At 55.7% G+C, this 16,628-nt stretch overlaps 1 long non-coding RNA gene across 1 annotated transcript; it reads left to right on the forward strand.

Moving 5' to 3' along the window:
• The first annotated feature begins 803 nt into the window (after positions 1-803).
• On the forward strand, positions 804-4,535 carry LOC120876843. The gene is made up of 3 exons (XR_005724222.1): positions 804-1,004; positions 2,601-2,764; positions 3,111-4,535. It is a non-coding gene; the product is annotated as an uncharacterized LOC120876843 (long non-coding RNA).
• The last annotated feature ends 12,093 nt before the right edge of the window (positions 4,536-16,628 follow it).

Genomic DNA, 16,628 nt, shown 5'->3' on the forward strand with positions numbered 1-16,628 from the left:
CCCCCGCGCCTGGGCTCTGGGGCTGGCGCTCGCGACATCTCTAAGGCTCGGAGCGCTCCGGGAATCAGCGCGGCCCGCTCTGTGGCCGCGAACTTGAGGGGTGGAGTGAAGGCCGCTGAGCTGGGGGTCGCGCCTCCCACACACTTCAGCTGGGCGCGGGACTCACAGCTCATGGATGGAGCAAGTTTCTGTAGCTGCGCTCTTCCCTTTCTTGCCAACTCCTGGGCAGCGTGGCCTGCTGCCCCGCCTTCGCCCGCCCTCCCCTCGCGTCCCTACCCCATCTCCGTCTGGACCCTGGGACGCGAACACCGCAGTGGCCGCGCCCTAGCCCACCTGGCGGCGGCGAAGACGACGAGAAAAGGGCGTGAGCGTCACTGGGTCCCGGCAGCCACACTCGCGCCGAGGCCGAGGCGAAGCTTAGGCCGAGAGGAGCCCGCCCGGCCGGGCACTTGGCGAGGCCAGGCGGTCTTCCCAGTGCAGGCCTCCGGGACCTGCCCATTCCCTCACCCTCGCTCCCCCGGCCCTTTCTTCTGTTCGTTCTCCTTTCGGAAGGCGCGGTGCGCAGTGGAGCGGAGGCACAGCCGGGGCTGGAGAGGCCCGAGCAAACACACCACTTACTTTGTGTACAGAGGGTTCTTGTGAAAAGCCTGAAGAGTCCTCACCAAACACTCACCAACTTCTCCCACGTGCCATTTGTTGACTAAGTGCGGCCGTTTTTCCAGGCGCCCGAGAGGAGGGGACGCAAGGGGGAGATAAGAAGGGGGGGTGGAGGCCTGGAGTGGAGGGAAACGACCAATGCTGGGAGAGTGTGTGTGTCTGTGTGTGTGTGCGCGCGCGCTCGCGTTCTCGCTCGCGAGCGATGTCGGTGTGTCAACGTGTATCCGTGTGTGCCACCAGTTATCTTCTGTGGTGTGTGAGTCTTTCGCACGACGGTTCCCTCCTGGGTCTGCTCAGTCCACGGAGGCAATTCCCCTTCAGCTGTTGCCAGAAAACCGGGGAGGAAAGTAAGTAAATGGCTTTTCTCTTCTGACCACACACCACAAGTCCATTTGTTGAATGCCGGACGATTAGGACACACCTCAGTACACTCCAAAGGCTCCCCTCGGCGCCCGCAGTTAAGGTGACAGGGGAGGGAGCGGCTGCCCCTTCGGGCAAAATTCCGGGCTCTCTTGGAGCTTGCAGGTCGTGAGGCAAGGAAAGGGGAGGTTTGGGATGGGGCACACACCCCAGGATCCGACAAAAGAGGATGGGGTTGGAAGAGCTGAGGTAGGGACACTGAGAGGAAGCCGTCGCCAGGTAGACTTGACTCTTCTCCACTTGTGCAAAGTGCAAAAAGTCAGAGCTCATCAGTTAAGTCTCTGCCACCTGAACTCACCGCTGACCCGCGGCGCGACGGCTGCCCCGGGAGCTGGGACCCCGAGGAGGCTGCAGGCTGCCTTGGGCCGGCTCCGGGCCTAACGTGGGTCTCACGTTCTCCTCCCTGACCTGCGCCCACTAATGCTGCAGCGGAGAGGCCAGGCAGAGCTGCGGGGTGAGCTGGGAGGTCTCCCCTGTCTGAGCCAGAGTTGGGGTAGCACAACCCGATCACCACCTCGGCCTGCGGAAGGCCCTTCCAGCGGCCCAGGAGCCATACAGCGCCGGGAGAAAACTCAGACCAAAGAAACTAAGGAGGTGGCGATGGGCGCCCCGGTCGGCGGCCTTCTGTGCGAGACTTCGTAGGACCGCGACTTTCAGAGGATCCCAGGCAGCGAGGCAGCGGGCCCATCCCAGACCAGAAAGAGCCTGCATTCTTTCTCTCTCCCTTTACTTCGTAACAATCAGTAAAGAAGCTCGAACTCAAGCCCACTGAGCACAAGCCGCGGGGGGAGGAATCCCAGAGACTGTCCGCATCGGAGGCGAATATCATTTTTACAACCTCTCAATTAGCGACCGAGTGGATTAGCACCTTCTTAAGCTTTGCCTTAGAGAGAAGCAGCCGTAATCTTGTTGCTATTTTCCCCCTGGGCACTAGCTCTTTGAATCAGCTCCTTCTCCCACCCTCCCACCCCCACCTCACCTCGGAGAAAAGTTTTAAACAACAACAAAAAATCATAAGAGGCGAGGAGCGGGAGTGAATGCCACTGACGTCATTGGGTGAAGGTGGGGGCTCAGAGAAGGACTCTTGGAAACCAGTCTGCACAAACAAGAGACAAAAAAGGACTTGGCAGCTTCCAATGTGTCAATATTTGGGGGAGGGGGGAGCTCAGCCCGCTGGGAGGCAGAGTTTTCAAAGTTGGAGGAGAGCGGGGAGGAGAGCTTGAGTTCCTGTCCTCTCTGGGCTAGCCCCAAGGAGGGCGGGGGTGCCGTTCTACCTCGGGCCGCCTGGCGCCCTCTGCCAAGTACCTGTTGGGGGGGGGGGCGACAGGGCAGGTTGGGGGACTGGGACGGAGCTGCAGCGCGCCAGGGCCGGAGGTGTGCGCAAAATTGAGACAATTCCTAGGTCGCCATTTTAATTGCAGCTTCCCACACGACCGAGGCCCACTTGCTGCCCTCCGAGTCGGGGTTGGAGGGAGGAAGTCGCGCCTTCCATTTCTTTCTCGCCTTTTCCCGCCTCTCCCTAGGTACCCACCCCCCGCCCTCACCCCTAGGCGTCGGAGGAGGACGTTTCTCCGGCCTGTTCCCGCAGGGGCTGCCCGGGTCATCCCACCCGGTAGGGGGAGGCTGTCTTTGCCGAAGGAGTCGCGCTGGGGGATCGCCGCTCGCCTAAGAGTGCCCGGAGTCTCTGGTCAGTATTGGTGCGTAAGTGTGAGGTCGGGCAGCATCTCACCCTCAGCGGTCCTTGGCATTCGCCCCCTGCCCGATCTTCAGGTTTCCCGCCCGGAGGGCGGCCTCTGGCGAGGCAAAGCCATGCCCGGCTCGTGAAGAATGTTCGCTAGCTTCCCGGTTTCGGAACCAAGAGTCTCCCACCCGGTGCTGTGACACCTCTGAACTGCAGCTTTCCACCGCCTAGCAGAGGAGCGGGACTGGCGTGCTGGCCAGGGCGGAGGAGAGCTTTTCTTTGGAGGAGGAAAGTCTCCGCCAACACCTGCGTCACTTTGCAGAGCCTTAAACGGCTCGCTCTCTCTCTGCAGGCCCTGGGAAAGTGGGTTCCCAGCCTCGTGGAGCTGACGAAACGGGTCCAACGAGCACCAAACGCAAAGGCGACCATCCTGCCGCCCAGCCAGGGGCGACTTCTCCCCTCGGGGCCTCTCTCTTTTCTCCAGCAACCTGCGGGTTTCCAGCTCACTCGGCAGCCTCGCCGAGCCCAGAGCGCCGGGAAGCGGAGGAGAGCAGAAGCCGGACGGGTGGCGCCTCCAGGCTGCGGCCACGCTAGGCTGGGGAAAGCCACGGTGCCCTCGCCCTTCCTCGCCTCCTGCCAAATGGCAAGTGTGTCTCAGCACCCTCTGGGTTCGATTCTCTTCCATTCATATTAGGCGGCAAGCGTCTCTTTCTCACACCTCCCTCTCCAATACTCAGAAAAAAAAAAAAATCCCAACTGTGTCTTTCAGCAAAGAGATCCCTGCTGCCACGCAGGTCGGATTCTCAAGCCTTTGCCTTCTGGACCCTACATGCTGTTGTCTAAATAGGGACCAGGTTTAAAACTCCTGATATGCGGGACACATGCACATACTTGCAAGAAACAGCACTCTCCGATTTTTACAAATATGGTTTCTAGGAAAGTTTGCTGTTCATTTCATTACCCAGGCTCTCCATCGCTCCTTTCCCTGTAACCTCCGCCCTTAAGAGGCCAGAGTTCAGCTTCAAATGAAAAGCAAGCCAAGGCCACCTCAGTCCCTTCTCCCTGGAGATTCCCTCTCTAAACAGCTGCCTGTTTTTAAAGGCGAGGGACCGAGTCCTGCAATTTGTCCTGGATTGGCGCAGGGAACACGCGGGCTGGAAACTGAGGGCTTTGCTGTGGGGTTTGCGGCAGGGGGAGGAGGAGGGAGCAAATGTCATGGCTGGCTCGCTTGAGCATCCAGGGAACCGGAGCTGAGCGTATCCTGACGGGCTTTTAAAATGCCATTGATTGGGACAAGCTGTTCCCCACCCTGGTAAGAGTTAATCTGCCTGTTAAGGCACTAAGGGGCTAAATACGAGTTTTATTAGCGATTGGAGAACAGAGGCGGCAGCGAGGGATCAAAAGCGGAAATCCCAGATACCGGTCAGCCCCGTCACCAAAAAAAAAAAAAAAAAAAGTATCAATTAGGAAACAATTCGACGCTTTTCATCACTTCCTAACTCATTTTACAGATAGTGACTTACAAATCTGACTAGCGGGGAAAACCAAAGCCGAGGAGCGACCCGGGGTGAGAGGCGCGGGGGAGGAGCTGCGGGTTGGCTCCACCGAGTTCGGCCCGCGAGAGTTTTAAGAAAACTCAGCCCGGGGCCCTGAAGCCTCAGATTCATTCCTCCCGAGAGCAGAGAGAATGATGAATAAAACAATAAATATCGCCACCGATATCGACACTCATCCCTCCGGGCAACTCCCCACTGCTCCGGCCGGGCTCCTGCGCACGGAGGCGTCTGGCCCCCAGCGCGCAGCAGCGGGGCGGGCCGGAAAGTTTGCGCAGCGAGAAGGACTCTCCTTCCGTCTCTCCAGCGCTGCCCCCTTCTGCCCCGGAGGGGCGTTTGGTACCCTTCGGCTTTCCTTTAAAATTCTAAAATAAATAAACGTCCAGACCTTGGGGAAATTTGAATAGTAACTGATTCAATAATCCAAATTATATGAGTGGATCTGAGAGAAAAAATAAGCCAACAGCATGTGCCCTCTGATCAAAGACAGGGGACGGAGAAGGCGACAGAGGAGGTCCCCGGCTAGCCCTGGGCGCGGGGCGAGGACTCTGGTCAGAGGTAATTATGTCAGTGCGTTTTCTCGCCGTGACAGCCGAATAAACACAATCTCCAATAAACATCTCTAATGAGGGAGGAGGCCCGAGGATGGCTGGGTTTGATTTATGACTGGAGGAGAAGGTTCACTTCCCACTGCGAAGCGGGTAACCTGCTCGCCGCCCGGCTCTGGAGAACGGAACCCGCGGAGGAGAGGACCCCAGGCCCAGGTAAGGCGCTCGGCCGCGTGGCCACTTCTCTCCTTCCCGGGCTTCCCGGATAAGGTGGGCAGGGGGCGGCCCTTGCTCAGAGTTGGGCGGTGGTCCTGAGCACCTGTCACAGGTGCCTGAAATAGAAATGGCCTCCGAAGGTGCTTCCAGAAAGTCTAGAGAGGGGATGCCAGGAGCACGAGGGAGTGTGGGGAGAACCCAGGCCTGACCTAGAGGCCCCCTAACCTCTCAGGCGGGTGCTCCAGTGCCTGGCGTAAGCCTTTCTGGCATCTCCGGCTGCGTGGGGCTAGACTCCTGAACCAAGAGGTAGTTTGGGGTCGTCTCTAACCTGACTCACTTTGGAGAAACTTCCGGCGGCCGGCTTGGGTTGTCCTGGGACGTGAGCGTAGCTGGGCGCTGCTCTCCCCGGCACTCAGAGGCCCGACTACCCTGGCGCCCACTATCTTCCCACCCGGGCAGCGAGCGCAGCGCCCGCGGTAACCTGAGCCGCGCGTTCTAGCTCAGTGAGAATCGCTAATTATTAGGTCTTCCGAAGTGAAGCTCAAATCGCACGCTGCGTGCTTTATGCGCTGCCCAGCTCTGTGGGCAGCATTCTTTCGTCCTCCTCTCCTTTCTGAGAAACGAACTCCTATCTCTAAGACTTTGTTTCGGCGCAACTATCTACACTTTGCAGCCGCCGGAAACTTTTGCTGCACTTCGCCCGACCCGCGCGGCGGGGCGTTTCTACGCGCTCCAGGCTCGGGTGCGGACCTCTGCACGCGTGAATGCCGCGAACTGCTAGTCAAGGGAGTTCCAGGTACAAACCGCATCACCCCCACCCCCAGCATGTCTCACGATCGCAAGAGGCTGCAGCAGACAGTAGCAGCAGATTCCTGTCTCCCTTTTCCCACTTCCCTCAACCCCTCCCCGCAGCTCAGCACTCAACTGGAAGTCCACTCAAAACACTGGAACGTTTTGCCACTTTTGCAGAAAAGCACGCTCGGCAAGGACAAGACACCCTCCCACCACCCCCTCCCATCTTATCCTGCCCTCGGTAATTCCCTTCCACCTTTATCTCCTTTTAAAAGCAAAAATCAAGCCCCTGGGCTACTTGGGGCCGGCTTGGTTTGGGGACACCCGTCGTGGGCAGCAGAGGGACGGCACGGGTCCGAGCGGAGCCGGGGCCGGAGACCCGGCGGTTACCTGGGAACCGAGGGCGGGGAGGCAGGTGAGCTTGGCGGCGCGGGTTCCCACACTTCTCACCGCCGCTCCGCAGGGGGAAGTGGCAGATCTGACAGCCGCGTTCTACGCGAAGACCTGCCCCAGAGTTTAAATGTCAATGATAAGAAAAGAGGGTGCTCAGGCAGGCGCTAACTTTCCTTAATATCCATGCCAGCGAGGTCCTCATTGGCTGTCGGACCCGCGTGACGTCATGGCGGCCAGAGTTGGGCTCTGCTCCGTGCAGAGTTGCGCTCGCGCCGGGCGGGAGCCTCCCCTCCCCATCCCGAGTCCGGCCCGCTCAGTGCCCTGCTACGGCCTTACTGGGCCCAGCCCGGGGCTGCCCACGCCCAACTCATCTTGACCCGCCCCGCCCTCCTTTAGGCCGTAGAGTCAACCGCAAGGAAACTAGTCCTCCTGAGTGCGTTCTTCCTCCCCGCTTGGCACGCGAGTCCCTTTCTCTGGGCTGGGCAATTGCATTTCCGGGTGCCCACCGATGATCCCCTCTTCAGATCCTCGGAGGAAGTCACTTCATCAGAGGGACCGGAGGTGGCGCTGGGTTGGAGAGGGAGACTTGGCGGGAATCGTTTGCAGGAGGAGTTCGAGGAGAGAAGGGTACCCCAAGCTGGCCATGGCGCCTACAAGTCACCAGCTGGGTGTAGACGGGGCGGCTCAGGAAGAGCACGGAGAATCCGTTCCCTCTTTGGCTAAGCCAAAGTTCTCATCAGGTCCGCTGGTTTTTCAGGAGACCCCCAAAAGGCGCCTGTCCGTCTGATCCGTCCGTGAATCCCCCTCACCACCCTCCCTCCTTGGGTTCCAGTCACGTAGGAAATGTAGGTGATTTTATTACTCTTTGACTTAGAGGTTAACTGTTGACTTTGTGGCCTGGAGGAGGAAAATAGGAAAGTCCCCGATTCTGAAGTCAAGATTCCCCTCCCTGGAGCCGAGGACACAACAGAAATTGGAGCAGGATTGGCAGGATACTAACCTGGTGGTCTGTGCTTTTTTTTTTTTTTTTTTCCTTTCATGCGCTGTGGACCGGGAGATGGCTTAGTCGAGCTGGGCCTTGCTGTCTTGTGACGGGGACTTAGACCCGCCTTGTCATTCTGGTGTCTCCCTCCCTCCTCTCTAGCAGGGGAGGGGGCTTCTCAGTGTCCAATCCCTTCCTTTTCTGCTTCCTTCCGGGTCTCGAACTTGGAAGTGACAGAGGTCCGGCCCGGAGGGGCAGCGGGCGCTTGACGAGGTGGCGGCAGGGAAAGCGGTGGGGCGTGGAACCGCCTTTAGGCAGCCCGTGGGAGGCCAAGCCCCTGCAGACCCGGGCGAGTCTGTGTGGAGGCCAGGAGGGGCACGTCTAGGCCAGAGGATGACCCGGGGGCCGGGTCCCGCGTGCCTTGCTCGAGCGGGGGCGGCAGAGGGAGAGCCGAGCACAGATGGCGCCGAGGCGCGCGAGGTCCAGCGGTCCCCGCTCCCGCCCCCGGCACACCTGGATAGGTGTGTGACTTCGCAACCGGCCGGGAGGCGGCTCCAGGCAGCCCGCCTGCCGCCTCCTCTCGATCCTTCCAGCTCCCTGCCGGACTTGATACTCTTTTCTTTCTACTCTGTCCGTCGAGGGTAGGTAGGGAACTGATAGAAAAGGGAAATGGGAGACTGTCGGCGGTGAGGTCTAAGCGTGGTGTTTCACTGATTTACAAACATTCCCCACACTCCTCCCAGTTTCAAACCCCTGGTCTTCCAGTGTCGGGGGCAAGGAGCGTCCTTCCACCACTCCCCACCCCCTCCACCGGCCACTGTGATCTGGACCAGGACCCCACTGATCTGATCAGGGGTCGGCCGGGGAGTGGCGCTCGGGGAGGAGTTTGCTCTGGTTTCTTCGTCGCCATCAGCCGCTTCCCGTGACCTAGTTTCTTGGTAAGCTCCTAGCTCACCTCCAGTATCTGGTCGAGGCCCCGGCCCCAGATGTCCTGAGGTCTCCCCCGCCCCCAAGGTCCGCCTTGGAGTTTGGACTGCGGGTAGGCCTCGGGCTTGAGTAGGCCTTCGGACTCCCTAGTTTCTGTCCGTGACTCGCTCCCCACCCGCCCCCTCTGTGCGCCTCCGCCACGAAGGCTGCTCCGGGCTTGTTTGGAGTCCGGGCCATTAAGTGTGCGCGGATCCCTGCAACCCAGCAGGGTGCTCGAGAGCGACGCTGGAAACGCCACGGCCGCCGCCTTCTTATCTGCCTGTCAATAAAGGGCGCGCTCGGGGCGAGCTGGAGCACCGGGCGGTGGAGGCGAGGCCGGACTAGGCCCTTCCGAGCTGCCGGCCAACGCACAAGCCGCTCTCCATTTGCCCCGGGCACGGAAGCAGGGCGGGAGGAAGCTGGCGCTGAGGTGGCCACCCGGGAGGATGCGAGATGTACGGCTGCCACAGCTCGGTACCCCAGCTAGCTGGTGACCCAGGAGGACTCTGGAGATCCTTCCAGGACCCGAAAGCCGGGGTTCCCCTTCAAGCCCGTCTTGTGGGCGGCTTGTCTGGGCGAAAGTCTTCGTGATGCCCAGTCCGCGAGGCCTAGCCTTGCCCCACCTGGGCACAGGCAGATTTCGGTAGGCCGCACGGGCAGAACGGCAACGCGGACGGCCCGGGGCATCATCGACGACTCGCAGTCCCGGGATGGGGGGGACTGCGACCCGAGGCGGGCTGCAGGTGGTGTGCAAAGGGCCCGAAACGAGAAAGGAACCCCATTCCTTCCAGGCTTCCCCCCAGCTCAGGCTAGCTCAGGCTGAAATTCGCCGACACCCAGGACAGTCCCCGGCTCTGCTTCACCACCGCAGCAGCGAGCGGAGCTCGGCAGCCGCCTGCCCAGAGGGGTTCCCTGGTCACCCTCGGCTTGTGACGGCGAGAAAACCCAGAGCCTCCCTTCCAGCCCAGGTTGGGAGGAGGATGGGATTGAAGGGCCTGAGATGGCGGGTAAGAGTGGAGTGAGGGAGCGAAAGGAGAGATTACAGAACGAGGCTTGCTTGGAAGGAGGCTGGAGGAGAAGATAGCCGGTTGTTGGCTTGAAGTGTAGCAGAGATCTGTTGTTCTTGTCCAAGGTACGTTTCTCGCTCTCTTTCCCCCCTCCCTCAACTACTTTGTGCAAATAAAGGCTTCCAGATTGGCGGAGCCCCTCCTGCCGGATCTGTGCTACAGGGTGGGTGGGAATTGGTTATTTGTCTTTTCACTGAGAATGACACTGAGTCTCCCGAACTATTGAAAAGTCGAAATGGATTTTTCCATCTTAGCATTTTAATTTCATTTTACTACGTTTGGACGATAACGCATGCTGTTAACTTCTGTTTTTAATTATTATTCCCGGGTGGGTGCTAGTTCATAAAGGGGCTTAATAAAGCTCTTCGTATAAAAATTAATCGAGGGAGAGGGAAAAGTCTGATTAATTGAGGAAAAATACTATATATATGTATATGTATAGTATTTTTCCTCAATTAATCATATATATATATAGTGTGTGTGTCATTTCAAACAGCTGTACAAGCCAGAAATCCATATATTATCTCAGAAATTAAATTTACTGAGTAGTTAGTGCATGTGTTTCTTGCTTCCCTCCCTTCCACTTCCTTCCCTTTAAGCAAAATTTCATTTTAAATAAAAACTGGAGGAATGTTCATGAATCTGAGCATCAGAAAAGGAAGTAGAATAGATAATATTTACTACCCCTTTACCCAGATCTAAAAGGCTGCATAAAGGCATGATTATATGCAACACTGGTTTCTCTGCTATTCAATTATTTTTCTGCTCTCATTCAAAGAAATGATTGGTTTCTTCTCTGTTAAGTCAGTTCTACCCCACCATAAACTTTTCTTGCACATTTGAGAAAAATCTTCCAGTCCTTCCAGCTTGCTTTCCCACTAAGAAAATCTGTATGACAATCAATTGAAGAAAACTCTGCCTTTCTTTTCTTTCTTTTTTTTTAAAAAAATATTTTCATGTGAAGTCAGTCTGTGGTACCATGTTTGATTTCTTTCTCTCTCTTGTCGGGGTGGAGACTGAGACATTAGCTGAATTCCCTGGGGGTGATTGGATGCAATTCGCTGAAAGTAGACAGGCACGTCCTGGATGTTAGAAATTCACTTTTTCTCAACATGACAAGGCCGCCTTCGATCTACAATTGTATTTGAATGGGCAATGAGCGGAAAGATCTCTCATCATTAAGCCTGTTTCTACTTTAACAAAATAACTAGAGCCTTCATTTGCACACAAATGCTCATAAAACTCAGATTCTCTGCAACTCTTTAATAAAAAAGGATGGTTGCCTAATTTAAACTGGAGGTGAGAAGGCAGAGAGAGAGATGGGGGTTTCAAAGACATCCCCTCCCTTCCCCCAAAATGTCCATGTGATTGAGTTGACTTTTTTTTTTTTTACTTTAAATCTTAAATAAGATGTGAGTTGTAACAAGAGGATTGGCACTTACTCCGTGACCCTTATAATTGGATTAAATATAGACTGAGACATACAAAAACACACCAAGATTGACACCTGCCAACTGGACTTCCTTATGATTGATTGTGATGCTTCGTGCTGGCAACAATAATGAAATAAATTGTACGGATAAAACAGCACATTTGTCATTTCCGTGCCATGAGTGAGGAAGTCAACGAGTTAGGCAAGCTGTTAGCTGACAGGCGCGAGCGGGAGGCAAGCAAAAGAGATAAATAAGGATTCTAGGCATTGACAGGACAAATTATAACTTGTCACAACCTTTTTAAATTCAGAAGTTTTCAATTAACATATATATTGCTGTTACATATAAGATAAGGGGGTGCTGACATAAACATGAGCGATACTCAGGGACCCCCCCCCACCACCAAGGGCTTGGGTGCCCAGGCCTCTCCAACTGTGATCTTAGGTGAGCCCCGGAGGGCACCCTTGGGCTACAGTGCCCAGTCAGTCCATAGAGGCCTCTGGGCTTAGTAAGGTGGCTGAGACTGTGCTAGGCTGAGGAGTGGCTCCTTCTTTTGCTTGACCTACAAATTGTGGCTCCAATACCCTTTCTTCGGTGAAGCAGAGGACTCAGCCCAGAAGAGAACCCAGACAAGGCCTGTACCCAGGTCTGGCAGGATGAGCCCCACTCTCTGCCTTACTTAGTTGCTGCATAGGAAGTAAGAGGCAGAGGGTGGAAATGTCTTCTCCCATTTTACACTCCAGTCTTGCCCTCAGGAGAGAAACAGAGTTCCTAGTTTTGAGGTATCAGCAATGGCCACATTGTGGGGCCAGGCCTAGGCTCCTGAACCCTGGTGTAGCCTCTGGGACCCCTAGACTCCTGCTTTAATTTCCCAGACAGGTGTCACCTGGATGGAGGGCACAAACCCAGCTCTTCTAGTCCTACCCAAGATGATGGGCTACTTTCCCCTATTTATTCCTCGAGTTTTTGTTCACAATTTCAGGAGTTCCATGTTGGCCCATGGATGGGGAGGAGCCTGGGCAACCCTGGGGGCCTGAGGCCATTCAAGAAGGGTTAGTGAGGTTTAGAAGAAGTAAAGCTCAGGAATTTTCAGCCAGGGCAGCTAGTTAGGGGCCACTTTGGAATTTCCGATGGAGTCCAGGGCATGGAGACCAGTGTGGGTGAAATTTGACCTGAGTTTGACAAGTGTGTAGGAGAGTGTAAACTTAACCATCTCCACTCCCAAAGGAGGTTGACCTCTTAAAGTTTTAAGATTAGTACCTCTCCCACCTCCACCTCCCAGGTAGAATCTGAATTTTAAAGGTGTACTACTGGTACTTGTCTGCCGGTGTCCGGCCCCATGCCAAACTGCGGTTGGAACTTCGAAAGTTAGCAGCAGGAAGTGAGTCTCCCTAGGAGCAGAAGACTGGGGGAAGATTAGGGTACGGAACGGGGAGGGCCTGATCCTCGCCTGGCCTCGGAGCTTGAAGCCACTGCAAGCTGAGCACGTCCAGTTCCAGGCAGGCCGGGGAGGCCCAGACCCGGAGGGCGCCAGGCTTCTTCCCCAGGCCGTGGTCCGCCTCAGCTGCCTGCGCTCAGCTCCAGCCCGAGTCTCGCTGTGTGGTGCCGGGAGCCCGTGCCCTCGTGGGGAAGAGCCCAGCCTTGCTGTCGAGGCCACTACCTGTCATCACAAACACTGTTTTGAAAAAGCGCGTCAATCCCAAACTCCAGCGTCCTAATCTCCTGCGCTCGCCACCAAATGAAACAGCGCGAAGCCCTCAATCTTTCCAAAGAAGGAGAAGGAGAGGAAGGGGAGGGAGGGAAAGGGAAGCAAAAAACAAGTTACACGGAATTAGTTGGAAGCTGCCGCATTCCCCAGCGACCGCAGCCATTAACATTATAATCTCAAACGCCATTTTTTATGTAACACTATTGTTAGTAAATCAACTCCTCAGGTCCTCTGAGACGCTGACCCCTGGCAATTCAGTGAAAGTGTAATTATCTCCCCGAATCTTGGACAGATTTAAGAGATTACATTTCAACTAAATCTATATCAATGCTAATTCCCGCCCCCCCCCCCCCAGTCTGCAGGTGCTAGGCACTGGAAATGGCGTCAGGCCCCAGCAGAACGCTTCACAAAGAGAAGGCTTGCTGCGTACAGGGCCAAAAGAAATGAAACCCCACATAAAATTACACCTTTTTTTTTTTTTTTTTTTTTTTTTGCTACAAAACCTGGTTCTTATATAGCAAAGTTAAACAAAGCAGCTATGCTAAATTAGCGTTACATAAAGGCGAGTTTAATGCTCGGTTACAGTCAACTGGTGTATCTCTGATGGCTAATTGTCTATCAAAATTAAAGAGAAAAGAACAAATGATTCGTTATAAGAAGGTGTTAAAAGCTTCAACAAAAGCACATTTCACAAATATAATATCGGCAGCACAGGGATTGCCCGCGGGGTTGTTCAGGCCCCAGCCCTGCGCAGCTATGAAAAGTGGGGTGCGGGGTGCTATTTGCCTGGCAAGAGCTCATTTCCTCCCAAATGAGTGTAATAAAAACCCGAGAGGCGATATTAAAGATCGGGATTAGTCCTAATCGGTGCGATGGACGTGGGCTTCAAAGGCGACCCCTACTCTCTCTGCCCGTTCTAGGGGCAGAGGGCGCTTTGCCATCCCCGGAGGACACCAGACGCAGCTCGCCAACACTTCACGTTCAGGGACAAGAGAGAGCTAGGACGCGTTCGGGGTAGTTTCAACAAAGGAGAGCAGGTTCAGCGAGTCCTGGGTCGTTCTTGCCTTCTCTGTGTTGGAAGATCTCCGATGCGCGGGCACGTGCCTTTCTGATGCACAGTTCTGGCCTCCGGGGACGCAGGCTGCTGGAGCCAGCCCACCCTCCTAGGCTGGGGAGAACACACAATATAATACGGTGGCCCCCTTCCCCAAGGAGACACCAGATCTAGAGCTCCAGGCATATTTGTTGTTCAAAGTTAATTAAACCTGAAAGCTACCAAAATGCGCGCGCCGGGCGCACGGAGGCCAATTCCGGACTCGCGCCGCGGCCGGCCGGCAGCGCTGGAGAAGCGGCGAGGGCCGCCCGGGCTCGCTCACTCCGCCGGAGTCTCTATAAGAGAATCTGAGGCTGGGGATTATAAATGCCGAAACCAAATTAGGCAGCAAGAGCAACAAACCGTCTGGAAAATGGACCCACAGAGCCGCAAGAATCTACTTTTTTTTTTTTTTAATCGTTGATAACTCGTGTCCTAAAGAAAGTGTACTGAAGATAATTGAAATGATTACAATTCATTTCTGCCTGACTTTGAATATAAACAGTCACATAACGACAACCCCTCTGCACAACAACAGTTTAATTTCCATGATCCGACTTCGGGATCCTAGCGCCAGCCGCCGGGACAACCCGGCTCTAAATGCCGAAATCTTGGCTCCTGCCCCTGTCATTCATTTCAGGGACGTGGGGGTGGGATAGGAGTGGAGAACGGGTGTGTTTCCTCGCCCCTCGAAACTTGTTCTGAAAATCTCAGGGACTAGTGGACACGGAGGAATGGACAGTCGAGACAATCGCCGTCAAGGGGCCACCTTTGCCCGAAGGGGCTGCGGGCGATGGCAGGGATTGTTGTCCCCAGGAGTTCTAGGGCCCGCACGGGACAGATTTCCCCAGCTCCCACCCCAGCCCTTCTAGGTCTAGGGAGGACCTAAACTGGGACCCTCCTCTCCAGGTCTCCCTCTCGGGGGCAGCCGCCTTTCCCCCTTCCTTTCCCCCTCCTGCCAGCCCTCGTGTCGTTCCCTTCCTTCAGTCCCCGAGTTCCCAGGCTCGCGCGCGGGGCGGGCGGGGCAGGCTCCGGGGGCTCCCTCGCGGATTTGGAAGTTGCTTCGGCCTTGAACTTGCCGCAGCTTCCCCAGCAGCCACGCACACCCTACAAGCCCAGGAAAAGAGCGAAGGAAGGCAGGGTCTCTTTACACGGCGGGGAGGTTGGCGCTCACCTTGGGGCGCGGTCTTGGCGGAGCCTCAGGGCTAACGCTGGGGGGCGGGCGGGGGTGGGAAGGGGGTGGGCTGGGGCCGAGGCCTACGTAGTGCGCAAGCGTCGCTCGAGCCCGCCGCCCCCTCCCCAGGCACGGGGTCCCGGGGACAGACCCCACGCCCCTCTCCGCGAAACTACCGCCTCTAAAAAAAGACCATCTGGTAATTGTCTTTCTTTAGATCTTCCCTTAATTATGCTTTTAATTAAAGATGGTTCAAGGCACCGGACCACATGAAGGGCAGTAATTACAAATTACATTACAAACCCGACAGATGTAGCGGGATCTGGTGGGGAAAAGGTACCGAAATAAAAATTTGACTCAACTTTGGGATAAATTAATCTGTGGCTTGGAGAGCAGAAGCACAGTTCTGATTATGTAGGCTCCAGCCAGGATTTAAGTTTTGTGCCGTGATTGTTTTCATATTTCTTTGACGTCTATTGATTTGGAGGCAGCTGCAAGCCTTTGTCACAGGAGAGAAGAGCAGTCACAATATATTAGCTTGATGGCATAACTCGAACTGGAGAGGCGAGGGGAGCCGGAGTAACGGGGGCGCACGTGACCCCGCCCGGGGCCTCCTGGCCCAACCCTTACATTAACTTGTTCTAACAGGAATAATGGAGTATTACTACTAATGCTTGGTCAGGGGGAGCGTTTCTGCCTAGGACGCGGGCGGCAAGAGTGGCGCGGCCCGGGAGCGGGCAGGCCACGGTGTCTCCGCGCCCCGGCCACGGTGTCTCCGAGCCCCCCTCCTCTCCGGCCGCCCGCAGCCCCGCGCTTCAGACCCCGCTTCTGAACTCCCAGCTCCGCGCCCACGTCGAGGGGCGCCGCGATGGGACAAGCTCCACGGTTCCCGGGTTAGGCCCGCAGGCGCCAGGCCAGATCCCCACCTCGGCCTCTCTTGGGGGCCTCCTGCAGGCGGGGTCGGGGCAGGAGGACCCTGGGCCGGGAAGACGACAGCTAAGCGGGTGCCCGGCCTGACCTGGCTTGCACGGCCGTCCGGCGCTCCGCCGGTTCGGCGAGCCCAGAAGCGTGACGCAGATTGTGCAAACAGAAGGGAGTTGGGTCATTTCCTTCGCTAATCATCGACCCCTCTCTCGCCTGCTCCATCCTCCCCTCTCACCGCATCCCTGCAGCCGGCCAGCCTCGAACTCGCTTCCAAGTCAGGTTCTGACTCACTTTGAGTCGGTGGCTGCACTTTATGGGAAAAATATACATGCCCATCACTCACCCATCTATTTACAGCTCCGGTTCAGTGCCCAGGGTGGGGAACACACACGGACAATTAAACACGCCCACTTACGGCTTTCGAATCACCCAGTTGCTTTCACAAATTGATACAATCTTTATTTTGACGCAAAATTTTACCAGTGCACCTTGCCAGAGACGAATGTTCACTGAAAAGGTGTGTTATCCACGCCTGATTAAAACGAAGAGAACAGGTCTGTCGTTGGAGAAGACCCAGCGGCCTGACACTTTTTCTCGCTGCGGGGGAAGGAAAGTTTTTCTTTTGATTCGTCCTCTCACTTTGTTTCTCTTTTCTTTGGCGTTACAGTTTCCGAGAGGAATGTAAATATTTTGACTAGACCTCTGCAGGGGCCTTTTAAACACCAGGCACAATCATCTGTGGAATACTGTAGTTCATAGTTTCAAAACTTGGGTGTAAGAGCCTCGCTTGCCCCGGAAACCCATAGAAATAGCGGCGACTTCTTGACTTCCTATTTGTATAATGAAGTATTCCCCAGAGTTTGTCCAAATTTTAAGGACGTTTCCTATCGCTGCCACTTTCCAGTTAGTTGCAGGGAAGAAAAATCCCTACAGGGTTGTAGCTAGATCAAATGTCACCTTGCTTCACCCTTACCTCTCTTGCCTTTCCTGCTGTGGGTCATGTGCAGGAAGTGTGCAAAAA

Source organism: Oryx dammah, unplaced genomic scaffold, assembly GCF_014754425.2.
Source record: "Oryx dammah isolate SB20612 unplaced genomic scaffold, SCBI_Odam_1.1 HiC_scaffold_17, whole genome shotgun sequence".
NCBI lineage: Eukaryota > Metazoa > Chordata > Mammalia > Artiodactyla > Bovidae > Oryx > Oryx dammah.